We start from the raw sequence: 24,678 nt of genomic DNA, 5'->3' as shown, positions 1-24,678 counted from the left end.
CTCTGCTGCCTCCTGAGAAATGAAACGTACAGACACACTTTCAACACCAACCCTCCATTTTGTGCGTCCCGCCCAAACTGTGCCCCAGGCCCACGTTCAAGGGGAAGATGAGATGTATGTCTGGTGGCCCAGAGAAGGTCTCAAGCCCAAACTTTCATGCACCCTGCTTTCTTCTTTCTCAGGACCGGCCCATGGCCCGTGGCCACCCAATTTATTATCCAATTTTACTGGTCATCAGGAACTGAACATGTTAAAAAAAAATTCTGGTGTGTCCTGGAGCCGGGGACCTGATCCAATTGTCTTCTGTAAATCAAAGAAAGACCAGCTTAGCATGGCACAAATCTGCATTCTCCACCCCAGAATCTGTTGTCACGCTCACAAAAAAAAAAAAAAAAAAAAAAAGCCGTTCAGACCTCAGGAACAATCTCCCCTCTCAGCCGAGCGGCGATGATGTCAGCTTTCTGATTACAAACTGCTTATTTATGCTTCAACAGCTGCCAAGAGCAGCAAATAAGTGGCTAAAAGAGTGTCTAGACCAGGCTTTCAGGCCTCTATTGTCTGGAGGTTGTTACCTGGTTGACAGCCATGGGTCCAGCTGCCTGGTGTGAAAGGGAGCAGAGATGGGGAGGCTGTGATTGACAGCCGGGCCCTGGGGGTCAGCCCGGATGGCCCCACGTCTTTATCCTCCCGGCTCTAAAGTGAAAGCCAGGGCCCTGCCTTGAGGTTCGAGGTGAAAGGAGATGTTGGAGGGTAATGAAAAAAATCTTTTGGCCAAATTTGCCATCATGAACACCTCCCCCAGAGGGGAATCGAGTGCAAGTGGCCACCGAGTAGCCAGGAGTGGGCCCCCAGAGCCAAGGGGCGCAAGAATTTCTGATAAACGTCGGGGGCCCCTGGAGGAACCATCCATCAGCACACACACATTCACTGTCTTCTTTTCTTTTTTTTTTTTTTCATTTTGTTCTCTGATATGGGGTAGTTAATCTCCACCAAATGCATTTGTGGTCACCTTTTAAATTCACCATCCTGATGGTTCCACAAGCATTTCAGAAGCTTTCCCTGTTAGGACTTTTCAGTCGAAGACTGACACAACCTGAAACACTCCAACATTTGGGAAAACAAGGAGCTTTGTAAGCTGACGTAAATGTCTCATTAGAATTTTCTACCACCACTTGCAACCTTCGAATCTTCTTTCCCATTTGTTTCCAGCCATGCACTCCATTTTAGCATTTCTGGGGTGGGGGGATCTGAATGTACCAGTCTCCCCCTTCACTGCCCAGTCACACGATTCACGGCTGTGATTAGCATCAAACATTTGTGGCTTTATTTCTGCTCCTCCTCCCATTTCAGAGTTTGGGTTTCCTGAGAAGAAAAGAATGCTGCTAAACAATCATCAGTGAGAAGCACTAATTTGAGTATAGTAATAATAATAAAATAACTTCCTCCACATTACACTCCTGCCCAGGTATTGCTACTCAAATGCTCGTGTCATCTTGGAAACTGTAGTGTTATTATTTAGACACCCTTGTTCCTACAGAGACAAATAAAAAGTCTAACCCCCAGGGAGTGGCAACTAAGACTGATCCTTTCACATTTTCGATCTGATTAATTTTTTCCCCAAGCATTAAAAATAATATTTCTTCCAAAAGTTGGCCATGATCAATGATGCAAATAGTACAACTCAGATGGTTCTGTAGCCTTAAAAATTGTGAAGTTAGGAAAAAAAAAGACCACGACGAAGAGATAGCTTTCCACTCTGTGAAAAATAACATCCGTTTAAAACATGATAATTCCCAGAAGCTTCCAGATTTGAATGAAATGCAAGGGGGCACCTGAGGAGTCAGAACTTAATTTGTGTATACAGTTGGCTTTCTCCATAATATCCGATTCAGACTCTGGAACGAAAATGAAATCACGTTAAATTAACTGTAAAAAATAAGTTGATTTAATTAAGCACAGAAAGACTTAATAGATATAATAAAATGTTAAAAAGTCAAATGATGTGCAGTTACATTTCAGTTAACACTGCTCAACAAATGTATTAAATTTATTCCTTTCAATAATGATGTGTTTTGAACATTTAATTAGATAAATAATGTCTAATCACTTCAGCAAATCTGAACTGGAAGAATCCTTGTCATCAGAGGTGACTCAAGCTCGTCACATGTACCTTTTAAGGGAAGGTGAAACAGACAAACTTCAGCACTTTTCAAGGAGATGAGCAGAAACTATGATAAAGTCTGTCTTTCAAGCCTCATTAAAATGCAGGGTTTGCTAAACAAACTAGTATTTACAGTCGGATGAGTGTTCTTCGGAATAGACTTTTGCTTGTTTGTCTTTTTTTTTTAAGCATCAGAAACTATAAGCAGCTGATAAGAAAAGGTATTCAGTGCAAGAAGTCCTATAATTCATCGTAATACTGTTTCCTTTAATAACTACTTTGCTCAAGTGATTGGCATGATTACAAGAAAATTACTTCAAATTATTCATCTCTTATCTTTCCTCTAAGATGTCCTAAGTTGGGTGATAGTTAGCATAATGGGGCTCTATTAATTACTAATGTGGAAAGTCCTTCACAATTTGGATAGAGTTTGTAGCCCAAATAAAGAGAATAGTGCCAAGTACGAACTTGCATCATCTGCTTCTTAAGATGGTGCCACCCACTGTCTATTAAATGGAATGTCAAGGACATTTATTTCTTCATTGGGTATTTGCTATGATGAGCCCAGCCTGTTTAGGAAAAGCATTAACATCTAGAGCTGCAGACACACACCTATGCCTATGTGCGTGCGCGCACACACACACACACAAGCACACTAGTGCATTACACAGAAGTATCTATGCATTCTGAAACACAGAAGATGATTAACATAAAATTACCATTTCAAGTTTATGGTGTTAATTCATCCATATCTTTCTGGGGAAAAAAATTCTTGGTACAGAATCTTTCCATTTATGATACTGCCTCAACTGATTTGTTTTGGGAAATTTACCTATAAATCTATTTAGTGCATTCCAAGCCATAACATAGTATGAAATTCCGTTAAACTCCAAGACTATTTTGAATGTATGGATAGATTATTGTTAAAAATATCTTGTATTTCTTCCTTTACTTTGAGAGTGGCTGCATAAATAGAACCCCAACTAAACACACAAACTCAGAATTTTCATTCATAGTGTAAACAGTCAACTGTTTCAAGTTATGTTCCTATCTATATGATGCTTTGTGGAATAATTTCTTTTTTAGCATTTCTTATTTTCTATTTCAAAATTTTTTTTTCCTCTGAGTATATAAGTTTTATAAATCAATGCTGAGAATGCAAGCTTGTGTAAGGTCAAGCCTAGCAAGATTAGCATTTTAAATATAAAGATTATTTTTGAATGTAAATAACAACACTGAATAGTTAGAGCTAATTTTATCTGCCTTGAAAATTTTCACCTTTTTACTGTATAGACTTAAAACATTCAAAGTTGCATTTGTAACACATATATATGTATATATACATATACATTTAAAATTATATTGTAAAATACATTGACAAAAGTTTTACTTGTGTGTATGTTTCATGGCCTTCTTCACCAGAATACAATCAAGATATAATTAAACAGGAATATTTACCTTTATGTTTGTATATATATATATATATATGTATATTTACACACAAGCATACTTACATATACATAGAGTTCAACATAAAAATCAAGAAACCATGACCAATATCAGTTGGAAACTAGAAAGAGAAATTAATTATCACTGATTGTATTTACTGGAGGTAAGTGTTTTACTGGGCTTCCCACTTTGCGCTAATGGTAGAGTCTGCTAGCCGATGCAGGAAACACAGGGACTTGGATTTGATCCCTGTATCGGGAAGATCTCCTGGAGAAGGAAACGGCTACCCTCTGCAGTATTCTTGCCTGGAGAATCCCATAGACAGAGGAGCTCGTGGGCTACATTTCGCAGGGTCGCAAAGACTAGGACAAGACTGAACATGCATTCAGTAAGTGTTTTACTAACAATGTCACTTCTCTGGGTCTACTTCCACCCGCAGCTATAGTTAGAATGCTGTCTAACTACCCTTCAAACCCTGTACAAACCTTCAGGGCTAGGACATCCCACCACAATCCCCCGGAACCTCCCTACCAGGGGCTAGATGAGGAGACCACAGGCAAACAGTATTTGACCCAAGGTCAGAATTGTTTGGGGTCAAAGGCCTTCCTCTTTCCTCCTGTGTCTCTTTCATTCCTCTGCACCGGGTCTGTGGCTTTGTCTGCTTCTGTTGTTTCTGACCAGAACTTCTTGATTCCTATCTGCATCAGCTTTGTAGTCATCACTGGGGTTTTAACCTGGGGGGCCACTTCTTGGGGTCTCACCCAGGTGTCTTATCTTGCTACAGTGTTCCCCATCTTTAGGCTGGGACAGAACGGTGAAGTGTAAAATATACTCTAGAGTAGACATCATGATCAAATATACCGTACAGCAAAACATTAGGAAAACTGCAATGTGAGATGCAAACGCAAGCTCCTGTTACGGTGGTTTGTTCCTATGTCCATCACTTGGGTAACATTTTGCTAAGATACATGTATCTGTATGGCTGAGTTCCTTTGCTGTGCATCTGAAAATATCACAACATCGTTAACTGGTTATATTCCAGTATAAAATAAACAGTTAAATAAAGAAGAGCTCTGTAAATTGTTTTAAGTTCATAACTGAACATGAAACACGTACAAGGTGAATATTGATACTTAGTGATGTCTTGGGTGTATATTGGTAGTGAAGGCATGAAACCTACATACAAGTAAAAATTTTTTTTAAATCTTCTAGCAAGCACAATGTATCTTACAATATAATTTAAATATTGTAAAGAAGGTGTTTTTCGTTCTCATTCTCGTCATCATTTTCCAGCTTATTTGTCCATCTGTGTGCCTATACTATAGGATTTTTGCACAGTAAAACTTGGAATTTTATGCTTACTTGCAGGCAATTTGAGACTTCTATTTAAAATTCAGGAAAGTAGTCTTGTTTGGGTTGCCTTTTCATGTGTAAGTTGCATAGTCTGGAACTTGGCCCTTCTCTGGAATAAATTAAGCTTCCAAAGTCCACGGGAGCCTGGGCTTAGCCACAAGGGGCCCTGAGAGAAGGGCCTCATCACTCTCTGCCTCAGTCTTTCCATTTATAAGTGACCCACCTTTCTTAGCAAGGCTGTTTTTAAAGCTCACACTTATGAAATAGTAATATGGCTTGGAAAAAAGATAATATGTATTACTAAAGCTTGCTATTTTAGAACACAAGAATTGGAAAAAAAAATACATAGAAGGAAAGAAAGAACTGTATTTTATCTGTCCTTTGAATGGGCTTATTTAAACATCTTAGAGAGTCTGCCCAGACCATCCATGAATTAAAGAATGAAAGAAAAGAAGGAAGAGAGAGAGAGAAAGAGAGAGGGAGGTAGGAAGAAGAAAGAGAACATATAGGGTTTGAATTGGACATGACGTGGACACAAGATGATTTAGGGGCAGAATTCTGAGCTGACAGAAGCCCAGGTCTTCTGCTCTGAAACCATCCAGCTGGCCTTGCCCTTGGAAGGGCACTACCCTTCTGGGAAGCCCACTCCTCCACTGTACATGCTGCTTCAGGAAAGATGTTCATAGTATCTGAGCTTCAGTGAGAAGCAAAACCTAAGGTGACAAAGAGGCAGAAATGATGGCCTTTTTTCCCCTCAAATTCAATTGGTTAGAATATTATTGTTTTAGCCTTTCTGAGTAAGACCACAGGAAGAATATTTGTGTTGCCCAAATCAAGGATGTGGAATGTACAAGAAACACAGAATAGCTGTGATTCTTACAGAGTCTACTAAGAGTACTTTGAAATATCCATTTCAAATTTGTGGCCGGAGGAGGCCTTCTGGGCACAGTGCAAAGTAAGAAAGGCAGAATTTCACCTCGGACCCTCTTCCAGACACCAAACCTGGCAAACTTGGGGCCATGGCTATGACCCCGCAGTCTTGGTCCCACTAGCATCGGTCTTTGGGATACCAGGGAAACGTACCCAGGGAGACACTAGGAGAGGTAGTGGTGGTTTAGTTGCCAAGTTGTATCTGATTCTTTGCAATCTCATGGACTGTAGCCTGCTAGGCTCCTCTGTCCATGGGGTTTCCCAGGGAAGAACACTGGAATAGGTTGCCATTCCCTCCCCTAGGGAATCTTCCCCAACCAAGGAAGACACTGCTGCTGCTAAGTTGCTTCAGTCGTGTCGACTCTGTGCGACCCCACAGGCGGCAGCCCACCAGGCTCTCCTGTCCCTGGGATTCTCCAGGCAAGAACACTGGAGTGGGTTGCCATTTCCTTCTCCAAGGAAGACGCTGGGATCCTTCAAAGCCAGAATTCAATGCACATTCCTCGTGGTGGGGAGCCCGCAGTAAGACTGTCAGCTGCCAATGGCACCACTATGGTGGTAACAGGGATGAATGAAGACATGTAAACATTTTCAATTATTGAAACCAAAGGGGTTATAAAATTGGTGCAAAGTTTTATCTCAATGTTCTTTCTTCAACTGTGAAACAAGTTTCCTCAGGTCCTCCCTAGGAAATTAATAGTACCCTCAAGCATTAGAAAGAGTCCACTTATTTGAAAAATGAAACTTATGCAGATCAACCATTATAAAAAATTTTAAATCTGTGCATTTTATTATCAAGCTTATGTCTTCCATTAATGTATTAGCTCATCTAGATAATTATATTTTTAAGTTGAAGTATAGCTAATTTATAACATTGTGTTCATTTCAGGTGTCCAGCACAGGGATTCAGTTATACACTCATGTATGTATATACATAATTTATTCTTTTTCAGATTCCTTTCCCTTATAGGTAATTATAAAAACACTGAGGATAAGTCCCTGTGTTACACAGTAGGTCCTTGTTGGTCATGTCTTTTGTATATAGCAATGTGTATCTGTTAATCTCAAACTCCCAATTTATTTCCCTTCTTTCCCCTTTGGTAACCATAAGTTTGTTTGCTGTGTCTATGAGCCTACTTTTGTTTTGTAAATAAGTTCACCAGTATATATTTTTGGATTCCACATATAAGTGGTATCTGGATAACCGTCTCACAAGTGTTAAATAAGTAGTAGCATTTCCACATATTTAAAATGTACATGTTGACTATCCATTGATAATAAGCTGACGTTATAGAATTTATACTTGTAACATCCTCAAAAGTCTGATTTAAACAATATTATCTAAAATTAGCCAAAATGATAGATCCAACTTAAACAAATTTTTGTCTATGAATTTGGCCAATGAAATATGGAAATATGAATATTTTAGGGGAGCTGGTTACATAAGGTCCATAAGTCAGGCAGGCTCATTTTCATTTATTCACTCAACAAGCATATACTGAACATCTATAATTAACAGTCTCTTTTATACTTCTGGGACTAGAGTGGCATTTCTAATTTTTCCTTTTTTCCTGTTGCTCATGGCTTGTGAGCCAGACACCAACAAGTCTTTACAATATAATGCAATAAAAGTTAAAATAAAGGTATATCTCTGTTGCTTCAAGAACAGAGAGAAGGGTTGTGAGCTCTGAAGTCAGAAAAAGACAGTGTCCTGGTGGGCCAGGGGAAAATCAGCGACTGGAGCGAAGTCAAGTCCAGAGAGGTTAGCCATCGAAGAGAGAAGGAGCCAGGTATCTTAGACCTAGGAAAGCCGCCCAAAGTCCAGGATGTCTCTGCAAATCATGATCTGGTTAGGAAATTGGCATCCAAAAAAGGCTGGGTTCAGGGAAATTTTTGGCATCAAAGGAAGAGAAATAAACTCAGGAAGGTCCAGGCAAGGAGATGAAATCTCAGTGGGAAGACTGGGTGGTGGATGAGAGCATGCAACTTGGTAACCATGCACCGGAGAACTTCCTGAGCTGTTCCATCCTTTTAGGAGCTTCCTGCTAGGGCCTCTGTCTGAACATGTTTGATGGGGATTGTCTACCTAGAGAACCCCTTCTTCTAGGGCCGTGGCAAGAACCTGGGCCAGAGGGATGATGCTGACTCACATGGGTCTCGATTCAACACAGATGTAACTCCTAGGAACTGGGTGGTCTCTCCTCTCCAACCCCACTACAAGTGGAATTATTGCCCAGGAAAACCCCTATAGTCAGACCTAAGTTCTTGAAGCCTCTCTGATATTAACATTTGGATACCCACCCATCCACATCTCTCTAGGTGGATCAATATCCTTTGTGAGCCCATCAAATCTGCTGCCTGTACTCTCCCTAAAGGCTCATGAAGGATGGTGGTGTGTGTGCTTAGTCATGTCCAACTCTTTGAAACTCTATGGGCTGTAGTCCACCAGGCTCCTCTGTCCATGGGATTTTCCAGGCAATAATACTGGAGCAGCTTGCCATTTCCTACTGCAGGGGATCTTCCCAACCCTGGGATCAAACCTGAGACTCTTGTGTCTCCTATATTGGCAAGTGGCTTCTTTACCTTTAGTGCTGAAAACAGGGAAGAAAGATTCTCTGAAGATTAACAGACTTGGCGATTGTGTAAGAAGCATACAGACAAACATGGGAGGCAGTGTAGATGGCTGTGTGTGACAAAGAAGACCGTGATTGTTATTTCCACCCAGTAATGATTGTGAGAAAACTCTGGCCCTAAGAGACTATTCTGCATAAAAATCTGAAAAAAAACAGGTAAATATCTGATAAGGCTAAGTAGAGCTCACAGCTCTTTGTTGATTGGCCAAGGTCCTTGATGGCCCAAATTTAGTAAGTGCTGTTGGTAGGCTTTGTCTGAATAAGGGAGTCACTCCCTTCCTTCCTACACCACCTACTGTCTTAAGAGTGTTAAAAGATTTGGAACAGGACAGAAAAGACATTTTTGACAGCATAATGGTTTTAAGGTAACAATACAGCTCAAAAGAAGTAAAGCAAATAATAAGATGGATTTTCCAAGGACCGATGTCTTCCTCTCCTTTAGATAATTTGGTGGCATTGAGGCTATTGTTTTCCCAACACAAGTCAGAGAGGAGGGTGCCATTCCCATGTATGAGCATGTCCAACATAGAGTAAGCCTCTTGTGCTATTGATAATTATCTTCAGCTGGTGATGGAACCAAGTCACATCTACAGAAAGGCATCTTTTGTGAAGAACACACAAAAAATTATTGCAGTGATCCTGCCAATTCCTTGAAATTGTAAGACGTTTCAAAATAGTCACCATTTTTAAAGAAGAATACTTGCTCTAAAATTTAAAAGCAGCTATGAAAAGCCACAAGGTCAAAAGGTATAAACTTTCACTTATATAATAAACAATTTCTAGGGGGATGAGTCCAGCATGCTGACTGTTTTAACAATACTGTTTCCTATATTTGAAAGTTGCTAAGAGAGTAGGGCTTAAAAGTCCTCAACATAAAGGAAAAACTGTAACTGTGTATGTTGAAGAACATTCACTACACTTATGGTAATCATTTTATGACATATTTACATATCAAGTCATTATGTTGTGAAACTTAACCTTATACAATGTTATGTCAATTGTATTTCAATAAAACTGGAAAAAAAGCTATTAAAATGGAGAAAAAGAGACTAATGAATTACTGTAGTACACTATGTACATACAAATGCTTCTTCTTGTTCAAATTCAACAGTAATTCTAAAAGTGGCAATTGCTGTGTGGTGCATACATAGGCACACACACACACATATGTGTGTGTGTGTTTGCATGTTGTGAAGGAAGAGATATTAGGAAAAAACAGGAAAATACTTGATTCTTTGTTATTTTGTTCTATCTGCCCATATTGTTCGTGTTGCTGTTGTTTAGTTGTTCAGTCGTGTCTGACTCATTTGTGGCCCCATGGACTGTAGACCATGGGATTCTCCAGGCAAGAATACTAGTGTGGGTTGCCATTTCCTTCTCCAGGGAATCTTCCCCACCGATGGATCAAACCTGAATCTCCTGTGTATTGTGCATTGACAGGTGGATTCTTTACCACTGAGCCACCTGGGAAGCCCTATTGTGAGTGGCCATAGACTGACTCATTGGAAAAGACCCTGAAGCTGGGAAAGAGTAAAGGCAGGAGGAGAAGGGGACGACAGAGGATGAGATGGTTGGATGGCATCACCGACTCAATGGACATGAGTTTGAGCAAGCTCCAGGAGTTGATGATGAACAGGGAAGCCTACCGTGCTGTAATCCACGGGATAGCAAAGAGTTGGACATAACTGAGTGGCTGAACTGAGCTGATAGATTATTTTGAAAGTTTAACTGAATGTCAACTTAATAATCCCAGGATATACAGGCCAGATGGTTTTCTAAGAGGATGTGAGGCCACATGGTAGTGAGATGCTATAGATGACACTATTCAGAGGTGTATTCAGGGCCAATGAAGGTGGTCAGATCCACCTGCTCAGATCTCTGAAACAGAACCTGGTGGTACCCAGGAGCCATGGGGACAGGAGTGGGCTAGGGCATGGTTTGGAAGAGCAAAGTTCTACCTAGAAGGAAAGGGGTTACGCCAGAAAGAAAAAAGACTAAATTAAAAATCAAATAAATAATATAATATAATACAACAGAATTTCTTTCCTTTTGTTGCTCTTGTTTTATCCTTGCTTCAAGGATGTAGTCTCAGAAAACATAGCCACAGCTATTGCACATGGTTCTTCCCCAGTTTTCTGTGGGCTCAATCCTAAAGAAAATCAACTCTGAATATTCATTGGAAGGATTGATGCTGAAACTGAAGCTCCAATACTTTGGCCACCTGATGTGAAGAGCCGACTCATTAGAAAAGACCCTGATGCTGGGAAAGATTGAGGGCAGGAAGAGAAGGGGGCGACAGAGGATGATATGATTGGATGGCATCATAGACTTGATGGACATGAGTTTGAGCAAGCTCTAGGAGATAGTGAAGGACAGGGAAGCCTGTCAAGCTGCAATCCATGGGGTCACAGAGTTGGACATGACTTAGAGACTGAACAACAACAATAAATCAACACCTTGGATTTCTGGGTATTTTGCATCAACACACTATGTCGTGTTATGTTCTGAGGCTGTTTCCTAAACAGTGCAGTCATGACCTCATGAGAGAAGGCAAACCCCAAATCACGCCTGAGCTACCCTGGGGAGGCTGAACTCTGCAGGCAACCTTAAACTGGAAGAAAACTTTCAGGTTAACCAAGTTCTTGCTTACACTGAATGGGATTGCAGCTAGGGCATGGAACAGTAGATAGGACCTGCGGGTCACACCAAGCAGTCTCCTCGTTGTGTTGGGGAGGAAGCTGAGGTCCCAGGCACATACCTGTGAGGACAATCAAGGCCCCTCCTTGGCGTGACTTCCTCTCAAATCCCTTCCTGGATTCCTGGATTAAAGGTAGACGTCTCCAGTCTCTCTCAGAGCTGAGCAGCGTCTGAAAGGTAGCCTGTGGAGTACTTACTGATGCTTCAGAGTGGGTCAGAATGTGGTCCCTGAGCAGCCCTGCCCCCAGCGGAGCCCATGCAGCTCAAGGATCGCACACCTGCCCGCCTCCAGGGATGCTCATGGCCAAGGTCAGAGAATGGGAGGAGGTGCCATGAAGGGGAATGTGCCCCTGTGGATGTACCAACCACAGCCCAAACCAGGGGAATGAAGGAGGCCAGGGAAGATACAGTTTGTATTCCTGAAAGTAATGAATGAAAATAGAAGGTTATAAAAACAACAGTTCTGAGACAGAATTCTATTTCAATTTGGCTAAAAATCACTTTATCAACTTTTTAGAAAGAGTTCCAGATTACCACCTGCTACAATTATCATCATTTCCCATCAAAATGTTACAAAGAGGTTACAAGTCTTTGACCATAGTTCTCTATTATGTTATCACAGTATTCATTTCATTTTCAGATTGGTGAAAATTTCAATGGCTTCATTAAAATATTCATTTTTTTTTGCTTTTGAAAATATTTATTTTTCTCTTTTTTCCAAGTTCTTGAAGAACAATGAATTTAAAAACAATTAGGAGAAGGAGAATTAAGTGAAAAAAATCACAAAGCAAACACTGGCCATCAAATGCATCTCTTAAGAAAGCACTGAGGCTTCCTCCTGCAGGATTTTTGATGAGAAGTGAGGAGGTCTATGTTCCAGCAGCTCCCTTAGCTCTTGTACACTAATGGGTGAGCTTTCTCATTTCGGGTTATTCAAACTGAGGCCACTGTATATTTCACAACATCACAGCATCAAATACGTCCTGACCTCCTGAGAGAGACCCAAAAGTCATTTTTTAAAAAATGAGTAAACGATCAGTGAAACCGATACTGCTTTTATTTTTTTTTAATATAAGTTTTCTATCATGTCTCCCACTGTGACACCTCGGTCCCCCCTCCCCCAACCCCTTCCCCCCACCCCCATGATGGAAAGAAAAGCCAGGGGCCCAGTCGTCACGGAGCTGAGCAGGCTGAGGGGTGCAGGGTGCAGCCTGGAGCCTTCACCAAGGATGATAAGCCTGCATGAATTTTACGAGTCTCAGTATCAAGGTTGCCCTAGCCCAAGGGATTTAAGAATAAGGGGGGGAGAAAAGAGAAGGCAGATGTATGAATAACTGGCATTGTAAATCTTCACCGTGGCAACCCACAGCTCGAAAAAGTCTGTGATGGGTTCATGACTTGGGAAGAAAGCGACGCAGCAGAATGTGAATGGATTTTCTTCAGCTACTTAATACACTGCTTAGAGCAGCTTAAGGGGGTGCCTGTAAGGGGGTGTGTGTGTGTGTGTGTGTGTTTGTGTGTGTGTGTGTGAGAGAGAGAGAGAGCCTGTGTAAGAGGAGGAGCTCTCTGGAAATTCGTTAGAAGGAATTACCAGTGTTCTACAGCTCGCCAGCTTTGGGGGCAAAAAGAGGACCGTTTAGCCTCAGAATATAAATGACCGGATTTTGCTTGGGGGAGGGAGAAAAAAAAAGGGCCGCGGGGGAGGGGCACAGGATTATGAAGCGAGTCACAGTGAGCAAATTGGGCCCTCCGCCACACAGCGCAAGGTCACAGGGAAAGTCACGGTGTTGTTGGTGAAGGTGGTTGATAGGAGAAAGTGGCTCATGATAAATCGGTTCCCATTTTGCAAAATCTGGCAGCTAATGAAAATAAGATGCATTTGAGTAGTCTCTGTGAACACCTGATTTTTCCTTCCCTCTCTCTCTCCTTGAGCACACACGCACACACACGCACACACGCGCAGGGCCTGCTGATGTATGAAAGCAGAGCCCCGGCTCTAATTGTGCAATTATAAAACGGAAATGATGCAGGTTTGGCAACGCAGGGAACGAAGGAAGCTCAATAACATTGTTTAATAACAAGCAAATAAAGCTCAGAGGGGAAAGAGGTGACTCTCTCTGCTTTAGACTCATTAAGGAGCCTGAAACATATTGTAAAAGAGTGATATTTAATTATGGGCCGGACTGATAACAGAGAGCAGGGCCTCACTGGGAGAAAGAGACCCCGTGCTCCTAGGAGCTCGCAGCTCCAAACATCAATTACCATGATTATCTACCCGGTGCTTACAAAATGCACGGGCTCCGTGTTCCATCAGCGACCCGTAAACAGGCTTCGCATAGGCAAATTTATGGGCACAGGCAGCCAGGGCCAGGTGGGAAAGCCAGCCTCCCATTGGTGGTTCCCCAGTGAAGGAGGAAAGAAGCAGAGGAAAGAAAAATCTGTCTTTTGCACTGCTGAAAGAACAATTTATTACAGAGCATTTGTGGAAGACAGCGTTGGTTGCCCTGCTGTTTGCTTTCTTTCTTTTTTTTTTCCCTCGGCTGCCTGTCTGGATGAGAAATGAAGGAATATTTAGCAAGTCCTGGTGACAGGGGACCATGTGGCGTGGTCCCATCAAACTTTCTAGTACTCTAGAGACCATGAGTGAAGGACAGGGAAGCCTGGTGCGCTGCAGTCCATGGGGTTGTAAAGAGTCGGTCACTTCAGCCACTGAACAACAAGAGACCATGATCCAAGCCACCAGGAATTAGGAGTGAAATGCTGTCTTCTCCCTTTACCCTCAGATTCCAGGAGTGGGGAGCTTGACCTGATAGCTTGTGCGCTTGACCTTAAAATTTGGTAGAATGACAAGTGCCCAGAGGAGGCAAGTGACTTATTTTGCAGACCTTGGGATGTATCTTCTGGGGGTGGTATGCTTTCCTGGTGTAGTTTTCGTTTCCAGTGTGGACTGTGGAAATTCTGAGGAATTAAAAATGCTTGGAGATTGTTGCGCTATCCAATCTATTATTTTTTTTTTAACTTTTTGTATTGGAGTATATTGGTGCCACTGGTAAAGAATTTGCCTGCCAATGCAGGAGACGCAAGAAACTCGGGTTTCAATCCTTGGGTGGGGAAGATCCCTTGAAGAAGGAAATGGCAACCCACTCCAGTATTATTGCCTGGGAAATCCCATGGACAGGAGAGCCTGGAGGGCTATAGTCCATGGGGCCACAAAGAGTCGGACACGACTTAGTGATTGAGTATAGTATAGTTGATTAACAATATTGTGCTCTTTCCAGGTGTACAGCAAAGTGACGCAGTTATACATATATATCTATTCTTTTTTAAATTCTTAAAAAAATTAGCTAAATACTAACACTCTGTGGGTCTATCTGTCCAAGGAAATACTCAGTCCCTTTATGTTCAAATCTTTCCAACAACTGGCAGAAATGTTGACACAATTACCCAGATATTTTTCATACTCTGAGTTTATATTTCACAATAGAGAGTGTCTTCCTACTTTAACCTTTACAGCACAATTTTGTGAGGTGGTAGTAACCTCCTGACACAAGGACATAGCACTTTTTCTCTCTTTGTAACTGGAATATAGTTGATTTAAAATATTGTGTTAGTTTCAAATGTATGGTAAAGTGATTCAGTGATATACACATGCATTTAAAGATTATTTTTATTATAGGTTATTACAGATATTGAATGTACTTCCCTGTGCTATATAGTAGGTCCTTGTTTATTTTATGTATGGTAGTTTGTATCTGTTAATCTAAATTCCCAATTTATCTGTGCCCCTCTTTCCCCTTTGGTAACCATAAGCTTGTTTTCTATGTCTGTGAATCTGCTTCGTTTTTTTTTTTTTTTCCTCATTGTGGTTTATCATGGGATATTGACTATAGTTCCCTCTGCTCTACAGTAGGACTTTGCTCTTTATCCATCCTACATATAATAGTTTGCACCTGCTAATCACAGACTCTAAATCCATCCCACCCTGCCCCCATCCCTGTTGGAACTGTAAGTCTGTTCTCTGTGTCTGTGAGTCAATTTCTGTTTCATAGATAAGTCCATTTGCAGAAGACGCACCACTTAAACTTACTCATGCTCCTTTGTGACCACTTTGAATAAGATTGTCTCTGAACCATGTACGCTGAGCAGTGGACACCAGGTGACTGGACAGAGCCATGGTGGCTGTAATTGGTCAGCAGGGCAAGTCCTACCTAGTCCTGCTCTACTTCCACCATCTACCTCTGGAGCCGGAATTTCTTGTGCTTTGCAACTTGCTAAGGATTGGGGAACACCGCTGGCTGTGAATGCTCTTGTCAGCCCCATCCCGAAGAACAAAGGAAATTTGGGCTACTTTTTAATTCTGCCCTCTCAGCTCATCAACACTTGGTTTGCATTAAAATGTAAGAACATTACACTCCACACTCTGCTAATAATCAGAAAGTACTGCTTTGAAGTTTCCCTATTTCTCAGCTACTACCCATGACAGATGTTTGCCAGAGAAAAACTCAGGGGGCATTTTCTTGCAAGCATTTTGGCTGAGAACGGTACCCATTGTGCCACTTAATATTTCAGTGATCTCTAGAGTAATCAGGAAATAGCAGTGACTTATTTATCTCACGTCTTATTCCTTGCGAGCCCCCTACCACCACGGGCACGACCTCTGAAGGCACACATTAATTTCACCTCTGTATTTCTATAGCATCAATTAATAAAAACTGACTACGTTTCTAACAAATGCACATGTCCTGATAAATGAGGGTCCTGACTTAATTGCTCTGTAAATTAAGAGCTCACAATAGATAGTGTAGGTGGTGACAATAGGGAAGAGTTTTAATATTTAAAAACTCATTAAATTGGTGTACTTTTTGAATAATTAAAGTCACAGGACCACTTTAAGGAGCTAATTTCAGTTTCATTCTTAAATGTTGTGATGACGTGCTCCAAAAAAGTTAGAACTGTTCTTGGAATTACTACATTGAGTTACTTTTTGTCCTGATTTGTAATGGGCTCTGGTTTATTCCTCTTGTCTTCTTTCTCTTCTTCTTCCTCCTCCTCCTCCTCTTTTTCTAATCCTAGTGACAATGGCTGAATTAAAACCGTTCAGATAAAAGGTTTTAAGGTCAAGTTATCCATTTACTCAAAGATATAGATCAAAAGACAAATGTCACCTGGTTGGTTTTTATCTTTTCTATCTCAACCAAATCTTTTCGTTTCCATTCCATTACTTTCATTTGACATACGTGCACATTTTTAGGTATAAATATTTTTCAGGGAAAAAGGTTCTGTTGTTTTTGTTTATGATTGACAGCTAGGGAGAGATCTAAATGCTGAAGTATGTGTCGTGATGACAAGCCTTGAAGGAGTCCGGGCTGACCACAAATCTTGAGGCTTATGAAAGGGAGATCCTAGAAAGAGCTCCCATCTAAGCTGGGAATCACCACGAAACACACAGAGTGGAGATATTTTCCCCCTTTAACTCAGAAGCTTGACTTTCAAAGTGATGATTTACACTGAGAATGATATATGATTCCACAGCCCAGTGTTAACAGTTGGAAAGTAGTCTAATTCTACGTTGACCAGGGCTCCATATTATCCTCACACCTTTTTTGTTTCTTACTTTTCACACGTGTGCATCACACTGCCTAGTAAAGTCATCAGTATTCAGCCAGCGATTAAGCTGCCTGTCCTGCTCAATTTTCCAAGTTCCCTGGACATTCTGAAATGTGAACTCTCTGGAGAAGGCAAACATAAGGAACTCCGTCTAGCATTTGTTTCCGGAAACTTAGAAGCCATTTTTTAAAGTAAATTCTTCTTCTTTTTTTTCTTTTTTTGACCATGCCATGCAGCATGTGGAATCTTAGTTCCCTGACCAGGGATCGAACTCTTGCATTAGAAGCTTTGAGTCTTAACCCCTGGACCCCAGGAAATTCCAGGAGCCATTTTTTTTGAGAGAATTATTTTCATGTGAACTTGAGACTTCAGAAAATACAAACGAAAAATACTGGGGAGGGGAAGTGAAGTGAAGTGAAAGTCGCTCAGTCATGTTCAACTCTTGGTGACCCCACGGACTATACAGTCCATGGGATTCTCCAGGTCAGAATACAGGAGTGGGTAGCCTTTCCCCTCTCCAGGGGATCTTTCCAATCCAGGGATCGAACCCAGGTCTCCCTCATTGCAGGCAGATTCTTTACCAGCTAAGCCACAAGGGACGTTTTGATTAAAATAGAACATTGATCGGTCTTCAAACAACACTTTCCATGGAAAAAAGGTGTGTACAGAGAAAACAATACTATTCATAAAGCACTGTTTTCTCACAGATCAGAGGAAATGAAGTGGTTTTTTTAGGATGTGGGATCAGAGGTGGGGCTGGGGGTTGGGGGGGACTGGCATTTTATTCTTGAAATGAGTATTCTTGAAACAGCATTGTCTCTGTAAAGAACTAAGTGAAGGTGGTAGCAATTCAAAGTTTGTGTGCCTGTGTTCTTCTCATAGAAGCAATTGTAAGGAAAAAAGAATCAGTTGTAAAATCGTAGTGAAAAGCAAGCAGAAAAAGCACATGCAGGACGGAAAACATAAAAGACAAAGCATTTTTTACTCCATCAATTCATTAACTCAACCCTGCTTCCTGCCCCTCTGTCTTAGATGAGGGTATTTCAACCTAGAGTTCTCAACTCTGAGAAGACTATTATATTAAAATGCTCTCACAGTGCATCTCATGGGATTGGGGAAAGCTGGGTTGCAAATGGGATTTTGAACCGTGTGAATTGCCAATCCCCAAAGATTGTGAAATCCTGTGGCTAGGCACCACGCTCAACAAGATGTGCTTCTTTGACAAGGCAATATCACCCCTACATATTATTTTTACCTTTGGCGAGAATTTTATAACATTTGAGAGCACAGCACACTCAAACGTGCTTCTCTAAGGGTGAACCAGATGGAAATGAAGTCTCCCTGGGTGCACTACCATCGTCCATTTATTCATTTGTTCTAATATTGTTTTTATTTGGCTTGGAAAATACATGAACACCTTAGGTTGGGGCTTCCTTCCTGGCTCAGATGGTAAAGAATCTGCCTGCAATGCGAGAGATCCGGGTTTGACCCCCTGGATTGGGAAGATCCCCTGGAGGAGGGCATGGCAACCCACTCCAGTATTCTTGCCTGGAAAATCCCATGGACAGAAGCGCCTGTCGGGCTACAGTCCATGGGGTCACACAGAGTTGGGCGTGACTGAGTGACTAGAACTTTCACTTTCACTTTTAAGTAGCTAGTTCTTCAAAGTCATTCATCTGTTGAAAGCAGTAGTGTAGCCAATTCTACCCCAGGCCTTGGAGAGGAAACGATGAGAAAAAGGAGGAAAATCATCAAGGATGGATGCCAGAAACAAATTCAGGGAGGGAAAGAAGGAGAGATCAAAATATATTTTCTCTTTTTAGCATCTGGTTTGGCTATGAGCTGAAGAGAAGGGAAAAAGAAAACGATAGGGAGGGAGAAACCCATGGTGGAGGAGACCCCAAGACCACAATGCACACAGCCACGAACCCCCAAAAACGTCTCTTCACATATTGAAAGAGAGGAAGCACAGAAGGGCCCATATTAAATGGCTGCTTTATTACAAAGCATTCACTAGGAAGAAAATTGGTTAAATCTGACCACATCATAGTTTGTGTTTTTCAGAAATCTACTTTCAGAAATTCAGTGAAGTGCCCATTTTTACAAAGAACATAATGTGGCTGAGCTGGTAAAGAGTCTGCCTGCAATGCAGGAGACCTGGGTTCGATCCCTGGGTTGGGAAGACCCCCTGGAGAAGGGAAAGGCTACCCACTCCAGTATTCTGGCCTGGAGAATTCCATGAACTGTGTAGTCCATGGGGTCTCAAAGAGAGGGACACAACTAAGTGACTTTCACTTTCACTTTCAATGGGCCTGTAGAAATGTGTCTCCATCTATCAGAGGGCAGAATGGAACCCTTTGATTGGACAAAGGTCTTAGACTTCAACTTTGGTTTTTTTTTTTAATTTATTTTTTTATTGAAGGATAATTGCTTTACAACAACTTTGATTTTTGAGCAGTGGCAATTTGCATAGTGTTTTCACTGTCAGATATCACTCACTGGGGATGGATCCACAGAGGCATCTCTAAGAAACCCAATCCTTTAGAGTTAAGCTCTGAGCTTCACTTTGGGTACAAACTATCTTTCTTTGCACTAAAGAGATTGATGAAAGTGTTGGGTGCTCTGTTGGGTGGTCTTCATCTTCTGGTAGGCTTGTTTTTTGAGGCACAAGATATATTTCCTCTCCGTGTCTTTTGCAAGAACACAGATAGAAATGATTGAATTAATAATTTCAATGTGTGCCATTTTATACAGCATTTTGCACTGAATCTGGTCTCTGAAAACATCAAGTCCTTTGTCCCTCTGTCCTCCTCAGAGGGTTTTGTTCTTTTCATTCATGATGGATCCTTATTTGTGGTTTTGGTTGGGATGTAAGCAGTTTTTTTGAAAGAAGGGACATGCCGTGTGCCCTGAAGGGATATCAGATCATCCTGTGCTGGCCTCAGTCTGTCCAGTGTGGGTTATCGGTCATGGCTTACCTCAGTGGCAGAATCAAAGAAAGAGTAGCCATTCAAGAGAAAAGCTAAATGTTGGAAATCATTAAAATAACTACAACTGGTATACACCCTGGGGAGCCATAAGATGTAGTTTTCTCTGCTGGTGCCAAACGTCTATCTGAACTGAAATGTAAACCTTTGACAGCTGAACAAGGAAAAGAAAAAAACAAAAAACAAAAAACAACAGCAACAAACTCTGCCTTGGGAATGGTCATTGCAGTTGGTTGCTCACCACACTGGCGAACAGTGTACATCTGTTGACCAGCCCGGAGTCCTACATAACATATGAAATCTGATGAGAGATCACAGTCTGAATTAATAGATGTGAAATGGTTTGAGTTTAATTAGCACATCTTTATGATTCCGTGTTGAGTATTTGGCATGTAAAGAAAACTAGAGCAGCATTCAGTAGCACAAACATTCTAGTACGCAGAGATTTAAAAATCAATCATAATAAGAAACACAAAGCCTATTGAATGCCACTAAGAAGCCAAATCACATGGAGGTAGCCAGTCAAAAAGTACAGCCCCTGGAACTGAGTCTAAAAATCTGCCGTACTGCTCTGTCTCTACTGCCAAATCCCATATGACATCACTGTGATCTCTGCAGAAGAAATAAAACAATAAAGCAAATCCAGGTGATTTCAGAACCATCCCTATTTCCCTCAAAAACAAGTTTAAAATGTATTCCTTTGGTTGTTGGTGCTATTTCCCGACAGGGATGGGGTGCTCTAGTCCCAAACTTGAACTCTCTGCAGAAGGACACCATGCATATGCACTCAGGTTCCCCTTGCTCCACTGCCTGTGGCCTGAAGTCCCCAGTGACACGGCTGGATCTTCATGACCTTCTGGGATGACGTTGATTAGACACACATGACATTCACTTCAGCATGGCATTCAAGTTGTAAAATCTATAAGAGATAAATCCTCCAGTAACGTAAGGGCTTCCCAGGTGTTTTAGTGGCAGAAGAATCCACCTGCCCATGCAGGAGACATGGGTTTGATCTCTGGGTTGGGAAGATCCCCTGGAGAAGGATATGGCAACCCACTCCAGTATTCTTGCCTTGAAAACTCCATGGACAGAGTCACTTGGCAGGGCTATAGTCCATGGGGTCACAAAGAGTTGCACATGACTGAGCAACTGAACACGCACCAATAACATATCCATAGGCAAGATGGTCAGTAGCTCAATCTTTCCTAAAATTATATGCTCACGTACCCAGTAAAAGTTTGCTACATTCAGGGTGTTTTCTATCTATCATCATTCATCTCATTTCTGTTTTTCAATATTCTAATTTTATGAATGTGTTACTATGATGTGATAACTCTTAAAGCTTTCCAGCTTTGAGATTTTGATGATCAGTGATTTTGGTTGTCTTTGTCACATAATCAAGAGGAGTTTCTAAGAGTTCCCGCTTTGTAGGTGAAAATGATGCTACCATTGGATATTAGTAGGCTTTGAGGTGTTTTTCTAGATGGATTTATACCGATAGTTTCATTTTTCTCTTCCCTGGTCCTCCATTTCTTCTCCTCCACTATTGCTTTTTTCCAAGAACAATGGGCATATATTGTGTTGTCATTAGTCTTTGTAACAGTCTGAAACTTACAGACCTGTGTGTGTGCTCAGTTACTTCAGTAGTGTCCACTCTTTGCGACCCCATGAACTGTAGCCAATCAGGCTCTTCTGTCCAGGGTATTCTCTAGGCAAAAATACTAGAGTGGGTTGACATGTCCTCCTCCAGGGGATCTTCCCTACCCAGGGATCAAACCCATGTCTCCTGCATTGCAGGAGATTCTTTACCCACCGAGACACCTGGGAAGCCCCTTACAGACGTAGTTTGATAAAAATATTCATGTCTTGGGCCTCCACTGCCCAGTGCTCTATTCAAGAATCAAGCCAAGCACAGGAGCCGTGTGCTTCTGGTACTCTCCAGAAGTATTTTTATTTCATTTGGCTCCCTATTAGACACTGCAGAATTATGCAACATCATATGTTTAAAAGTTATCTGTGTGGTCAAAAATCTATCCGTGAAATTTTTGAAGGTAGTTTCTCAGTGTGGAGGAACAGAACAGTCATGTCAAACCAATTAAAATATATCTACCTAATTGCTTGCACCTTTGAGGCCACTAGGAACTGTCACTTAAAGAGACAGAAGTAGACCTTTGGTGTCCTGTGAGTGCCATGAACTTGTAGCTGATGAGGATGGACCTCTTCAATCTTACAGTTTCAGATACGTTTATATCTACTTTAGGGGTAATGCTGGATTCTCAGTGTTAAAATTTTAAGTAGCTTAATATTACCTGAATGAAACGAGATTGAAAAACCTCAGAAAAGAACATTTTTCTTTGATCTAAATACAAATCCTGCTTGAACTCCAGGAATGTAGATCAAGTCCATTATAATGTAACCAAAAATGATATTCTGATGAAAGTCAGAAATTTACAAATCCTATTCAGATATGGATTCTTAAGGTACATCTGGGATCCTTGATGTGAAGGAAAGCACAGGCACTGTTTTAAGCTCTGGATAAGTGACAAATAATGCAAAACTCTATTTCAAGGAAGAAATTTGATCAGCACAAGCTCTGAATATATGAATGGCTTAACTGTAATTCAGACAGTAATGAATGTCAGGTTATAGTAGCAACTAGGTGTTGTTATGATAAGTTCTTTAAATGCTCTGCAGCCTGAAGTGAAGTGAAGTGAAGTGAAGTCACTCATTCATGTCCAACTCTTTGCGACCCCATGGACTGTAGCCTACCAGGCTCCTCCCTCCTCGGGATTCTCCAGGCAAGAGTACTGGAGTGGGTTGTCATTTCCTTCAGCCTAGGGTTTTGTTTTTTGCTTTTTTTCCCAAATCTAGAAGTCAAGTTCCAGTGCAATCTTGGAGATTTTCTTCAGAATATCACCCATGACTATATTTTGCTTTTTCTGAAATTGTGGTGTGTCCAGTCCTCCCCTGATCACACATGCTTAACCAAATAATGACTAACAGATTCAGGGCTTAGTAAAATCCTAAACTATCCATCATTTGTCTTCTGTCTGCTTCCTCAGTCTTCATCTTTTGGGTCTTCCATATCTTCCTTCAACAGAAATCTTCTGAAGGAAACAGTTTGCAGATTATCATCTGTAATTAACTTAAATTCAAAGATTCAAATACACTCCTTTAATTTCTTTTGGGGGTATGATCAGGGAATTCATTAGTAATCAATATATTTAATAAGTGTGTGGTGTGCCTATTGGCTATCACACACAGCATTCTAAACAACATATCATGTAACTCCTGCAGAGTTTCCAAATCTTGATTATTTAAACAAAAGCAGATTTACCTCTGCAAATCTTTACAAAGATTTCCAACAACCAAAAGAAAAAAAAAAAACAAATGGTTATTTGGTTTCAATCTAACATGTGCATCTATCTGGACTTAATAATTTCCCTCTGTTTATTTTCCATTAAAGAAGAGGTGGTTATACAATCCAGTGTGAGTATTTATAAAAACTCAGAACTTTGTTTGATAGAGTATGTTATTTCATACCATTTTTCAAGCCATTCAGCTCTGAGTGTTTTCTATCACACAAATTGCTGTGTCACTGAATGTCATTCCAAAGCTGGTGGTGTGAACCCCACATTCGTTTCAAAGACTCTCCCTCCCCATCAGGAATTTCCTCTTTTTAAAGATGCACAGATAAAACGGTGATTGCTTAGAAACCAAGTTGCAATGTTCATCACTTTGTAAGTACCATGACAAATTACAGAGCATTGTTGTTTAAATTAAACGTTAAAGTAGGTTAGTTCAGACATTTATAATGGTGCATGTAATTAGCCCCAACACCGATGAAATATCAACAAATTAACTGTTTTCGAAGAAAAAAAAAAGTCATCTTCAAAATATTCCCGTATGAGCACTGGGGCCTTTAAACAAATGATGTCACCCAGTCTGGGAGGGCTTTGTCATGTTCAGTAAATTAGCACGACCTAACCACAGCAGAAAATTTCCTTGAGCTGCAATAAAGACTAAATGCTTTCAGACTCCCATGATCCTTTGTAGTCATCATTTTAAAGCACTGCCTTGGTGAGCTAAACCTGTAAAGTTTTCTTTGGAGCGGCTGTGAGTTGATTAGATCTATTTCAGCCTAGTAGTGGTAATAGGCTCCTCTCTGAGAAACTGCTTACCCTCTGCTCCCCGGCAGCTGGAGAGACTGGAATTAATCAGATCTGCTGGGGACTTCCTCTGCGTCTCCACAGGCCAGCAACTCTGGAATCATTTACCGCGGAATCTGACTGTCAACTCTTTGTCATTTAGGCTTTTGATTATGCTTTCTTTCTTTCGTTTTCTTTTTTTTTCCCCAAGGGGAAAAAAATGGAAATGGATGACAGATTATCCTAATAAAGAAATTTACATGTGACTTATACCCATATCCGTGATCACCTTTGATCTGTCCTTTAAAAAAACAGAGGTGTGTGATAAGGTAGGGAGGATCTGCTATTAAAATTAACTTTCCCCCCACCGTTTATTAAGATATACATCCAACCAAAAGAAAGCAGACACTGATAGGTACACTGTCTTTTGGAGAAGGGTATATTTGGAGATCTCATTTTTGAAGGACCTTTACGATTCTCTTCTGCAGCTTTCTGTAAAATGGTTGGTCTGTGTGTCTAGCTCAAATTTGTCCGTCTCAACATGTATAGAATCACTACCTACAACACAAAGCCTATTAACATTCATGGCAAAGCACTACCAAGTACCCACTGAAATGACAAAGAAACAGATTCAAGTCCACATAAAAATCTATGAGTCTAATTTCACTACTTGATTTTCTCAGATGCAAATATCTTGATAATTGAGTTGCATG

The 24,678-nt window shown here is 41.0% G+C and overlaps 2 long non-coding RNA genes across 2 annotated transcripts in view; one reads left to right on the top strand and one right to left on the bottom strand.

Moving 5' to 3' along the window:
• Positions 1 to 1,758: 1,758 nt before the first annotated feature.
• On the bottom strand, positions 1,759 to 24,508 carry LOC129622345 (uncharacterized). Its single transcript, XR_008699920.1, has 3 exons — positions 23,999 to 24,508; positions 3,769 to 3,983; positions 1,759 to 1,895 (listed from the first exon to the last, which is right to left on the bottom strand). It is a non-coding gene; the product is annotated as an uncharacterized LOC129622345 (long non-coding RNA).
• The window catches only part of LOC129622344 (uncharacterized), a 34,325-nt gene continuing 13,508 nt past the window's right edge, over positions 3,862 to 24,678 (top strand). The window contains exons 1-2 of the long non-coding RNA XR_008699919.1: positions 3,862 to 3,998; positions 6,783 to 6,815. This is a non-coding gene — a long non-coding RNA (uncharacterized LOC129622344). The remainder of the gene's footprint in view (positions 3,999 to 6,782; positions 6,816 to 24,678) is intronic.

This window comes from Bubalus kerabau, chromosome 11 (genome assembly GCF_029407905.1).
Source record: "Bubalus kerabau isolate K-KA32 ecotype Philippines breed swamp buffalo chromosome 11, PCC_UOA_SB_1v2, whole genome shotgun sequence".
In the NCBI taxonomy this organism is placed as follows: domain Eukaryota; kingdom Metazoa; phylum Chordata; class Mammalia; order Artiodactyla; family Bovidae; genus Bubalus; species Bubalus kerabau.
This window is presented reverse-complemented; position numbering and strand designations above follow the sequence as displayed.